Genomic DNA, 13,386 nt, shown 5'->3' with positions numbered 1-13,386 from the left:
AATAGTTTTTTAATCTGCTCAGAACATAGTGCTAATTGAAAGGAGCATAAAAATGAAAGCATGAGAATCTAACTAGACAAATGAAAAACAGCTTGATGAGTCAGTAGCCCATATTGTATGTCAAGAAGATAGACGTTTACCTTTATTCTCACTAAAGTTCACTGCTGTCATTGCAAAGATAACTGCTCCAGGCACTACTTCATTTCCTTACCAAAGACATAATCCTTATTTCCAATTACTTCAACACATGGGAAGACTTGCTTTCTATTCTGCCAAACTGTGTTAAATCAAACTGATCATGTGGATTTAGTAAGCTACAGATATGACCAATACGTAATGGGAAACCATCAAAGAATTTTTCATTACTGTACACACAAAGGACTCATAACCAAACTAATGGCAATTACCATATCACCAAAATAGGAAGAACAGATGTGTTTGGGCCTTTTTTGCTGCTGAAAATGAATTGATTGATTAGAGTGAGAAAAAAGTAAAGAACAAATATGCTCACAATTAAAGGGGCATGAAGAGATTAAAAATACCACAACTTCTGCCTGTATGGTAAATTTTAAGAATCAGTGGAAACATGTCACTAGGTCATGCAGAAATAAAATTAGAAAGGAAAAAGCTAAAATAGAAGTTAATCTGGCCAGTTCTCTAAGGGATCATATAAAGTCTTTTTATAAATACATTAATAACAAAAGGAGGGACAAGGAAAACCTCCATTTTTTATTGGGCATTGAGGGAAATATAGTTACCAAAGATGAGGAAAAGGTTGAGGTACTTAACACCTTCTTTGCCTCAGTTTTCAACAATAAGACAGGTCATCCTCAGGACAATTGGCCTCCTGAGTTAGTAAACAGGGACAGGGAGCAGAGCAGCCCCCCTGTAATAGAGGAGGAAGCAGTTAGTGACCTCCTGAGCCACTTATATACTCTCAAGTCTATGGGACCGGATGGGATCCATCCTAGGGTGATGTGGAAGCTGGTGGAAGCGTTCTCCAAGCTTGTCTCCATCATTTATCAACAGTCTTAGATCACCATGGAGGTTCCAGATGACTAGAAGTTGGCCAATGTGACACCCATCCATAAGAAGGGCTTAAAAAAGGATTTGGGAAACTACAGCCCTGTCAACCTGACCTTGGTGCCCAGATCATCTTGAGTGTGATCACACAGCACCTGCAGGATGGCCAGGGGATCAGACCCAGTCAGGAGTCTGGGATTTAGGAGGGGCAGGTCCTGCCTGACCAACCTGATCTCATTTTATGATCAGGTGACCGACCTGGTGGATGTGGGGAAGGCTGTGAATGTGTCTACCTGGACTTCAACAAAGCCTTTGACACCATTTCCCATAGAATTTCCTGGAAAAGCTGACAGCCCATGGCTTGGACAGGTGTACTCTGTGCTGAGTTAAGAACTGGATGAATTCTTATCAAAGGGAACTTAATTACCATCTAATATTAGCTTTCACTTTAATAAAAATATGGTTCTATGTGGGCTTCATTCAAATCTGGTCAGAATTAAGCACTGTTTGCTTAGGTTTTTGAGTCTTCTAGGGAAATAAAAGACAACAAGGTCAAATATGACCAAGTCAAAGCTGATTCAGTCTTTTCAGCTTACAGAGACACTATAATCAATTTGGGAGATATTGGCAGCTTAGAGTAAAAAAGAAAAATTTGGACAGCACAGGTTTTTCTCTTGGCAAGAAGTGCTATGGTTCTACTAGCAAAATGACCATGTGTTTGAATTAATTAAAATGGCCATCACTTCAATAGAAATCTGAGAGAGTATATATTTCTTGGACCACTAAACACAGGCCTAGAGGTTTGATTTAATATATATAAAAGATACAATAAGTTTCATTGATTGTAACAATACAATGATTTTTGTGTGTAAAGTTATTAAAGCAGAAATCCAGATCAATTTGTGTGAAAATAAGCCTGCTCCCCAACAACCAAATGCAAAGTTAATTGGACTTTTTATAAATTTATGTATTTGTCAGAACTCCTTACCTAAAGTATCAGAGAATTTGGGAGGCAATACAATGTATTTACATTAAAAATCCCCATGCTGTGTCAATCTTATATAGAAGAAGTTCCCTTTATATTCACAAGTACATGATGCTCTATTTATGAATAAAAGATTTCAATTACTGGAAAAATTGAGTTGTGAGTTTTCACTATTTGTTTTACTCGAATAATATGTTATTCAAGATGACCTGCAAAATCACAAATACTTTGTGTAAAACCTATCCAATTTATTTAACAGTTAAAAATAAAATTATTGTTCTGAATAGTACCCATAAAAGCTGAATCTTTTTTTATGTCTATGCCCAGTTTTTGATAGTCACATAATAGATGTTTACCTTATTATTATAACTGGAAAAATTTCATGCCATGAGAAAACCATTATCATTACTTCTGTACATCTGTACAGTATGTAACTATATTTATATATGCATGTATGCATGCATATATATATATGTATATATATATATGTATGTATAAAAAGACACTGCTGGAGTTATAGTTTGCTATGATGTGGCTCTAATACACTCACCTAATAGGAATCAAATAGATAAATCTTTATGCCTCTTTCTTCTACATTAACAGTAGGACTTATCACAGGGAATATTGTGCTGTTATAGGGTACAATAATATATTGTTCCAAATATATTAATGAGAGAATTGTCGAATTACTTTTTAAGATCCCTACAGAAGAGTAAACACAGTTCATTTTTATTCTATCACTTCTTTTCAGGTCTGATAAGAACGAACAGTTCTTCCACAACTCCCTAGGATATTGTAGCACCCCTATAAGAGCTCTAGCAATAAACTCCATAGAAAAACACACTGACAGTGGATTTTAACTGAAATCTCTGTTTAGGGTGTCTGAGGTAGAAGGTACTATCCTGGAAATAAGTGAGTCCAGCTGCTGACTTAGCTTAGCATGCAAAACAAGCTAAGCTTTGCTTAGTGGGGGAAAGTAGCTATGCTACTCTAGAGCTAAATTAAAGATTGCTGACTGATGTGTAAATTAGGAGTTTATTAAAAAGAAAATATAGTAGGCACTGTGTTGTGTTTGAGGATTTTTTAAATGTAACACTATGCATTAACAGCTTTATATCATCTACATAAATGGTGATATAAAAAGGATCTTAAATAATTTTTCTCTCTCAAGCTCTTTTTAGTCAGATACAATGTCTTAAATACAAGACAGTAATTAGAAAACTGGAGCATTACCAAACACTGAAGAAAATTCACATTAGACAAGTTTAAGCTAATGCCAGATGTTTCTAGTGAAGGTGTTGTTTCATGTTAAAACTCAGTTTTTCCCCATATGGCTAGCTTTTGATGTTGGGTACATGATTTGGGGTCTTTTAACACAGTGAATGGCTGGGTGCCATTGTACATGGAGATTTGCTGCACTGCAGTTATGCTTCTTATTAGTACTTTGGAGTAAATTGGAAATGCTGCAAAGTGTGTAACAGCAGCAAGATGAAAGTTCTGAACTCTTGTTCAAGAAATAATAGATTGTCTGCTACAAAGGGTAAGCATGTATGGATCTACCCTTTCTGTTAGGGAAGGTTATATCTATTGAATTCTTCACTGCTTTCTATTAGTGGATCCAGTAAAGACACTGTTTGCCAGGTTTTCCTATAAGGGCCTCTGTATATATTTTGGTCTCTTCTCTGTGCATCAAATTCACATCTTACTCTGAACACTGTTATCCTACCTGTCCCTCACTGAAATTCACAAACCTCAGTTTTTACCTGGTATTCATTGCATCTGGATTGATATATTGAATACCTACTATTTATTTATTTTAATATATACTGAATGAAAAATATCATTCCCCATGTCAAATCCACCTCATCAAGTTGTTGATGACACAAAGCTGGGAGGAGTGGGTGATAGCCCAGAGGGCTGTGCAGCCCTTCAGAAGGACCTTGACAGATTGGAGAGATGGGTAGAGAGGAACTGTCTGAAATTCAGCAAAGGCAAATGCAGAGTCCTGCACCTGAGGAAGAACAATTCCAGGCACTGGCACAGGCTTGGATCGACCAGCCGTAAAGCAGCTGGGGGTTAAGGGTCTGTAATATTTCTCTTACAAGGAAAGGCTGAGAGAGTCAGGCCTTTTCAACCTCAAGAAGAGACGACTGAGAGAGGACCTCATAAAAGTGTAAATAATATTTGAAGGAGGGTCTTGAAGCCAGGCTCTTCTCGTTGGTGCCAGCCACTAGGACACAAGACAATGGGCAGAAATTGATGCACAGAAAATTCCACCTGAATATAAGGAAGAATTTCTTTACTGTGCGGGTGGCTCTGCACTGGAACAGATTGCCCAGAGAGGTTTTGGAGTCTCCCTCACTGGGGATATTCAAAAGCCACCTGGACACAATCCTGTGTACTGTTCCCTAGGGAGGTTGGACTGTGATCCCTTCCAAGCTTACCCATTCTGTGATTCCATTATTTAGTAAAATACCTGGAAGAGATTTAAATAATATAGACCTATAATCAGATGTCCGTTTTTGCTCTCAGACATACTTTTCTTTTCACTGTATTTTATACTCGTACAAAGTTGCCTTCCCTGCAACAAATCTGAACATTGCTGGAGCACCCCCAGACCCAGGATCTCAGAAGTACTTGTGATTTGCAGGCTGGTCACGGCCACTGCCATCACAGGATCTGAGTTGCCCCTGTGATGCTTTGCAGTAAGGCAAGCACTAGTGCCCAGCCTGGCCTCCTGCTTCTGCCCTTTGCAATAGAGCCCTATTCTGGGAATGTGGGGTAGGGGCACAGCCCCAGGCTCTAGGGGATGACAGGCTATGTCCTTTCTCTTTGAAATATCTAGCCCAAGTCTGGGAATAGCTGTATCTTGATAGAAAATATAACCAACAATTTTCTTAGAGCTCATGTATTTCTGATGATATTTTGTGATGCACCTTGCACAGCCTGCTGTAATATTTTACTATTGAAACAGTATTAAAAAAGTAAGTATATACTTTTTACACATGGAAGAAAATACAATACCTACACCTGCACCAAGAGAGAAGCAGTCATAATTCAAGCTACAATAACATTTTCTCTTATTATCATAAATGCACAGAAAATGGAAACTGCATAACAATAAATGTGCATGTCTATAGTTTTTGAGACTTCACTGATAAAGTAGGAAATGTCAATGTATACACTTCAGTGTATAATAACTTAATCCAAAACATAACTGAATGTTCACTGTCTTGGATATTTTCACCACATGCCTCTTATCTAACAGATAAACAAGTAATATCCTCAGTCAGTGAAGATGGCTGTTTATAGCGTTCATGTAAATGATGAATTCAAATACCAAGTTATGAGCTACAGAAGGAGAAATTCAATTGCTGTGACTAGGCAGTTATATAACTTGACCTGCAGGTGGAGGAACATTTGAATGTATTGAGACAAATTAGAAAGTCTGTTCTGTAATCCAATATAAAGCATTCACAGTTATTTTTAAAGCAAGAGGACTGAAAGAAAATCTGAAGTAGATTTAAAAGAAATGTTTTAAAGTAGTATTAACAATTTAAACAAAGGAAATAGTTTAGCACATCTATTTTAATAGACATAGATATGAAAATAAAATATTTGGATACTTATTTTTTTCCTCTATTTAGTCTTTATAGTTGATTACCACAACTGAATTCTTATAATGCATCAACATTGGATGTAATTGGAAACAGTTTAGTGGTAGAAAAGGATTCTTCAGTAGTGCCTCCTTTTGGTTTATTATTTTTTCTGTTTTCTGCTTAAATTATCAATATACACAATGTACACACTAACCTAAAATATTAAATATTTAAATACTTCAAAAGTTCCTAATATAAAAACTTTCACGATTTAGCCAATATTTTCATAATCTTAGAGTTTAACCTAGTTGTTCTTCATCGTGAAGAAACTGTCCCTTTTTATATTCGTAGGATCAACAACTGTGCTGGAGTTGAATCATGTCCTTTAGAAAAATATTTCTGATTTCAATGTGTTGAATTATGAGGGAGTTTCATAGCTCTTTGTTTATTATTTTTACAGTTAAAAAATACTCTCCAAATCAAATATTGATATGTCTTCCAGCTTATTCTTTACTTAGGTGAAGTTTCATCAAATCGAAGTTAGGTATTCCTTTGCTCGATTAAAGCCTTGTCTGTGGTTATGTGTTATGTCCCTCTGTAGATGACTAAAATTATAATCAAATCCCCTTTTAATCTTCTATTAAAATTATTCTAATCTTGAGTCGCTATTGTAGCTTTTCTCTGAACCCTCCACTGCACTTCAGCATCCTTTAGAAGGGTATAAATTAAGTTCTATTTCAGTAAGCATGTCATCGGAGTCACTTCTATATTCACATTCATCATTGCAATCTGCAAAATGCAGCGTGAGTGGGATTCCATACCTAGTTGCATGCAGAGATTTGTAACCATCTTTAAATAAAACTATTTTCCAAAACAATAAAAATATAATTATAAATATTATGTAGGATATGTTCTACATTCCCTGTCTGTATCTATAAGGCCCTGCAATTGGGTGAATTAAACCTTAGCCTTCAGTCAGTCAAACATTAGCAAGTCAAGAGAGAATCGTATCTCAGTGTTTTTTTCAGCACTGTTGCTTTTATGTCTTGAAGATTCTGGGTGAAAGCAACACGTGCAACTAAAACTATTTCTAAAGAAATAATCAAGACACCTGAATAAGAACGCAGTTATCAAATTGACTTATAACTTCTTGATGTAAATTAAAAAGTGGTTCCTTGTAATCTCAACATAGTTGGCATAGGCATATATTTGTTATTTCAGAATTAAGTAGAATGTATGTTTTTGTTTGACTTCTGTAGCACACTTGTGAAATCAAAACATAGGTTTCTATACATGTTATATTTCTTGGTAACCATAAGTTTCTATACATGTTATATTAACATAAATAGTAAGCATGTCTGCATAGTTTTAAACAATCAAACAGTACTAGAAATATTCATGTGTCATGTTTCTTGGCAAAGTCCATGTCAGGTACCTTTGAAGTCTCTCAAAATTAATTTCAAAAGCTGTCTCAAATACAATTGGAAAACAATAGAAGCCATTTTGTGTTTGCATCATGTACATTTCAGAGGCTCTTCTGTTGCTTTTTACTTTGAAAGAGTAATTCTATTTTTTAACTCATATGACAATTATAATCGTTATTCAAATGCCATTCTTAAAATGTCATTTAAAAGAGAAAACAAAGGATCAGAGAGAAACTAAAGGGTGATTAGATTACTAGTCTGTGTAAGCAGAAAGGACCTCTTTAATAATGTTGATGTATGTGGCTCCATTTGTTTTCAAGAGTATGGAAAAGAACGGAGCTATAAAAAAAGGTTTAAAGAGGCTAATCTCCACTACACAAGAGGAGGATAGTTAGGTTTCTCTAGAGCACAATTCATAGCAGTCGAGTCATAGACTTGGTCTGAATCTAGTCATCTAATGGAGGTTCTCTTTCTCTCTACTGATAACAAAGAATACATACATCTAACTGGCATAGGTACACACATAGTATAAACTTTGTGAATGTTACATATTTTTCACCATATTATGCAAACTTTAAGTGCCATCCAATTAAATAACACTCAAGGAATCCAAATCTTCCTCGATGATCTTCATCACTCTGCTGTATCCTTAGATGCCCCTATCATAGCATATTGGAATTTATTCCTACCCTGTTGTCCTAAAAAGTATTCATTTGTTGAAATTATTTTTAACATCAGCATCTGGTTTATAGAGAGTTATATTGTTGCTACTGTTTTATAACTATGAGTTATTTTGGAAAACCCATGTTGATCTCAGACCAATTAAGGGGTATGATAAGACACATCAGTGCTTAAATTACTATAATTAAGTCAAAGGATGAACAATGGAGGAAAATAAAATATTAAGACTGATGATATCTGGAGTCAGGCAAAGGATACTTCTCATGAAATGAACAGCATGAACTTAAATCTGTCTAATTTAAATCTTAAAATGAAGCACCTTATTGGCAGTAACCAATCCTTGGGGTTTTGAGAATGTATGGTACATACAAATATGCCATTCAGTAGAGGTTATTGTTATATATAATACATATAAATAAATAAACACATATAAATTAAAAACAAAGAAACAAAACTCATAAAAAAATATCCTAAAAAAACCCCAAACCCATCAAAATAAAAAGCTGACTTCACTAATTTTGCTGTTTTTATATTTAAAGGGATTCTGGAGGCATGGTGGTCTAGATGCTTTTCTTCGGCCTATATTTAGGTGCCCATACCTTTTAACCAGATTATATTAGTGGAAGTAGCTATAGCCTAGGATGTGGTCTATTTTACCCTCTTCTAAGGATGTTGTAATAGCTACCATATGATGCCAGTTGATGGTGATATTCCTTCCAGATAACCATAATACCCTACCACTGTTGGCACACTGGCCTGTAGAAATTACTCTGAGGGGTTAATTTGTAAAAAGGATTTATTGTAAATGCTCCCACACAAAGTACAAACTTTTTAAAAATCTGTTTAAATGGATACACAATGAAGAAAAATAACAGGTAATTTAAAAATCTGCTGATTTAACCAAATGACATCTCCCTTGCCACACTTTTAATTGGAGAAGTGAAAGACCTCAAGGTTTTCTCTTTGCTTCATTTCCTTCTCATTTTTTTCTGTATAGGAAAAAAAAATAGAAAGAGAACATACTTCATAGATCTCAGCATAGATATTATAGAATACATAAAAGAGATTCTCAAGGGCAGGTTTTTGCCAAATAGCATCCTTTGCAAAATCAACAGTATTTTATCTTTTCTGAACTTACAATGTTAATTTGACCCCAGACTTCCCTTTCTAACTCTTTCAAACAGAATTTTGTAGCCACAAGACAGAAGAAGCGTCACAGGGCTCTTAGTGGTGTAATAGAAAATGTGGAACAGTAATGAGAAACACAAATGAATTAATTTTAAGAGTGGGACAATTTCTTTTCACAGTAGAAAGAACTCTTCCATTTTTCTGAGGCAAAGACAATTAAAGTCCACATTATTTATCTCTTCATTTGAATTTAATGACAATGCATCTGGTTTAAACCTTTCTGGAGGACAAATGTTGGGTATAAATGGTATCCTGAGAATAGGAGTCCTGCTAGAGAGTAGTCAGAATATTTGAGGGTGACTGAACACGAAAATGGGCAGATTTCTTGAAAGTGAAAAATAACCTTGAGAATACATGGAGTACAACTGGTAAACAATCAGAATGCAGTGCATTTCTGTGTGTGCTGCAGAATAAACCCAATTGCAAACACATTCTTTCGAAATACAAAGTCAAATAATGAAGTAGCTTGTCCAAAATATTGATACAGTATGAAAGGTTTCCTTTTGACATTTGGGTGATTCTGGTCTCATCCATTCTTCACTGGTATTTTCTTTGCCAAATCCAGATTATTTATAAAACTATTCAAGCGTAACAAAAAGCAAAAAGCTTTGAATGTGTCACAAATGATTCAAGCATTCAAAATGAAGTGTAAACTTTATAATCTCCTAAAGGTTTGGAGGTCTGTTTGTTTGTGTTTTTTTTAATAAAGAGAAAATTATGGTTATATTTTTTAAATAATCCTTCTATTTGATATTTGAGTCCAACTCAACCCAAACAAATAAACACTGATTCCTATTTTGGTAACATATTGCTGCAAGATGAATCCTCATATACTATCAGATGCAATATCAGGAGATGTTACAAATGGTAAGATAATACTTCCTTTTCTTATTTTCTGGATAAAGGATATATAGTGAAAGCTTTATTAGTTAAAAATTAATAATAAAAAATGTGTTTCCTTTGCAGAGAAGTATTAATCATGAATCTAATCCAAGGCCATTGAGAAGACTGGATAGCATGAATAGATTAAACTTCGGGAGAATTCATTGCACTTAAGGGGTGCAACCTTACATTCATCATCACATAAACAGTGAGAAGTACAAATATATGCTCACTTCTCTCCAGTGAGATGGGGAGAGAACTAGAAGAGTAAAAGTGAGTCTTGTGGATTGAGATAAAGATAGTTTAATAGGTAAGGCAAAAGCTGTACACTCAAACAAAGCAAAACAAGGAATTATTCAGCACTTCCCATGGGCAGGCAGGTGTTCCGCCATCTCCAGGAAAGCAGGGCTCCATCACACACAGCAGGGACTTGGGAAGCAAGAAGGCCAAACATCATCACTCCAAATGTGCCTTGCTTCCAACTTCTTTCCCGTTTATCTGCTGAGCATGACACCATTTGGTGTGGAATAGCCCTGTGGTCAGTTGGGCTCAGCTGTCCCAGCTGTGTTCCCTCCTAACTTCTTGTGCCCCCCAGAGAGTTGGGTGGTGTGAGGACCAGGAAAGGCCTGTGCCAGCACTGCTCAGCAAAAACTAAAACATCCCTGTGTTATCAACACCCTTTTGGTCACAAATCCAAAATGTAGCACCATATGGGCTGATATAAAGCGAATAACTCAGTCAAAACAAGCACATAAGGAAACATAGCAGTTTCTGCAGGGAATAGGAAACACTGGAACAAATGTGCTCCCAGTGGAATTGATTAGGGTACAGTTGTGTTCTGTAACTAAAAATTGTAATGGTTTAGTGAGAGATTATGAAGTGATATAGTCTTTTAATTAGCAGTTTTACCAGTAGGAAAGAGTCTTAGCAAATACAAAATGAAAGATAGATCTGTCCTGTTTAAAAGTATAAATTTCTAGCAGTATCTTTTTCTCTAACGATAAATTATTTATAATTCTATAGCAGAACATATTTTTTTCTAGGAAATATAGTAGATATTTTCAGAAACTATAAGAAGTTAGTTTTCCATTTCTGGAATATTTTTTAGTGTAAATATCTGACAACTAGTTGCCACCTCAGGGTTAATAAATCTGAGAGCATGTTTGTAAGTGTACTTTCATTAAACATTTAATATATTGGCTTCTAACAAATTTATAAAGTAAGTTACTTACATTCCCAACTACTTAATGAGGAAATATATCTCCATATTTCAGTAGATAAGTTTTAAAGACATAATACTCATTTCCAACAGAAGTTAAATGGGATAAATATGAGAATTTATGTCCTTGTCACTTAGAACCAGGACTTTACAATATCTGTAAAAAACCCACCTAAATTCAAACAAAGAATGGATATTTTAATAGGAAAATAAAAGGTAGAAAGCAAATTAGGGTAAACAGCTTTGTAAATACGTAATGAAAGACACATTTTGAAGCTCTGAAGTGATGGAGCTTCCACCCTATTTTTCACTATTATGTAGTGTAATTTTGCTTATTTACTGTTGAAGTTTTCACTTCAGAATTCAGCCAGAACATCCATTTCTTGAGTTTATTCATTATTTTTAGGAATGTGGCTCTAAGATGAGCAATTAGAGTTGCTAAACCCTCACCAGCTGCTCATGTAAAAATAGTATCTTTTTAAAAGTGGTCATTGTTTTATGTTAGAGAGCAAGATATTAAAAAAACAAATGACCAGTCTCTTCCCAGAACTTCTATAAATCAAGATCATAAATCAAGATCTAACTAAATCACCATTTTGCAGTCCTAGTTACAGAAAATACTTAATTATTTGCATATATAAAACTTAAAAACGTGAAAAATTATACTAATTCTTAAATTCATATGGTTTCAGTTAGGGCAAAAAGATGTTATAAAGTATTCATGCAGTAGAAATTCTATTTAGAACAGGTTTTCTAAGTTGATTCCTTCTGCTTCATCTTCTGTCTTAGTGTACCTTCTATTAGTTTCACTCTGTATAATCTTCATTAAATCAGCCTATATTAATAACATTAGTATAATTATTAATAAAATTATGAATAATAGTAATTATAGTATTATTATCTAAAATTAAAATGCCTCCACGCCATGCTATTCTTATATTTTTCGAGAGCTCTTAATTTTTTCAGTCTTAAACTGATTCTGAAATCTAAAAGGCCTGCTGCAGTTGGGTTCGCATATAGAACGTTGTTACACTCAGTTCTGTTACACAATTTTCTTGCATAGCTGGAGATATGACAGATGCTAATTTTAATATGACATGAAGAGCTATAACATTCTTTCTTTAGTAATTTATTGCACGCATCTGTAAGAGTTACGACAAGCTTTGCCAAATTGTGTTTCCATTTTCATTGTAATGAACAATTCTTTTCTAAGAGGTAGCAGAAGATGTTAATGAGCTTTTAGCTTGTGTTTTCTGAGACAAAATAATTGGCAGAAATCAGCAGCTCATTTTCTTAAATACAAGGATAAAGCATGCTTTTTACTTTGAGTCTAAGATTATGCCATGTATCAAAAGAAAAACTAAGACTATTACACTTCCATGAGTAGCAGAGCCAGTGATTTACTATCTAACATTCTGTTTTGGAATACAACTTCTACTTAAAGAAATTAATAGTTTAAAATACTTTCTCAGTACAGGTTTCTTAGAGTATGCCCTGCACATACACTCAAACATACACATATACTCATAGTGTGTGTCTGAAATATAAAATCCATATATATTTGAAAATAAGGTACTTTATGTTAATATAGAGGTATTATATAATGTTCATTGCATATGTAGAAATTTTAGATATATATATAAATGCAAAATTATTATTTTATATATTATCACTATTCAATTTTCAAAATTATTCTCCAGCATAAAGGGATTGAAAATTTAAGAGACTGACCTAAATAAATTGGCTCCTGACACTATTATCTCTATACAGTAAAACAAACAAGAGAGTTATAAATAATAGAGATTTTATTTTGCTCAAAATAAGTCTTATTAATTAGGATATTAAAGCAGGATAATCCATATTTGGCAATAGGAAAAACCCCAATTACCCAAATCTCTATTAACACTTCTAGAAGGGTTCATAGACCAGAATTGCTAGAGATTATTATTTTTTTAATTATCTTTTGCATCTTAAAAGTAGTTGAAATCCCCACTGGCTGCAACATCGTACAGAAAAGAAGTCATCCTGACCTTACATCAGTAGGAAGCTGAATATACTTGTGCCAAATTTTCCAGAGTGAAACTAGAAAGTGACTGATCTGAGTCAATTGCTGAGTGATTTATTTCACTGAAGCAAGGTTGGTCTAGACAGCACCTGCTTAACTGTAATGCTGTCACTGAAAGTGGCATGAAAGTTTCAGCCTTTTCTGTGCTAAACTTATTCTGGAATATTTCACTAATAAACTCCCAATAATATGGAAAGACATCATCTACTGTAGATAGTCATGGCCACTCTTACATAGTCATTTACTGCATAATGAAAAAATAAACTAAACTGACTGCTTGTGATTAATTTCAGCCTTAATCTTAAAGATTAACCCTACCA

Source organism: Manacus candei, unplaced genomic scaffold (assembly GCF_025592945.1).
Source record: "Manacus candei isolate 608988 ecotype Guabito, Panama unplaced genomic scaffold, ASM2559294v1 h1tg000041l, whole genome shotgun sequence".
Lineage (NCBI taxonomy): Eukaryota > Metazoa > Chordata > Aves > Passeriformes > Pipridae > Manacus > Manacus candei.
The sequence above is the reverse complement of the archived record's forward strand: the minus strand, read 5'-3'. Positions refer to the sequence as shown.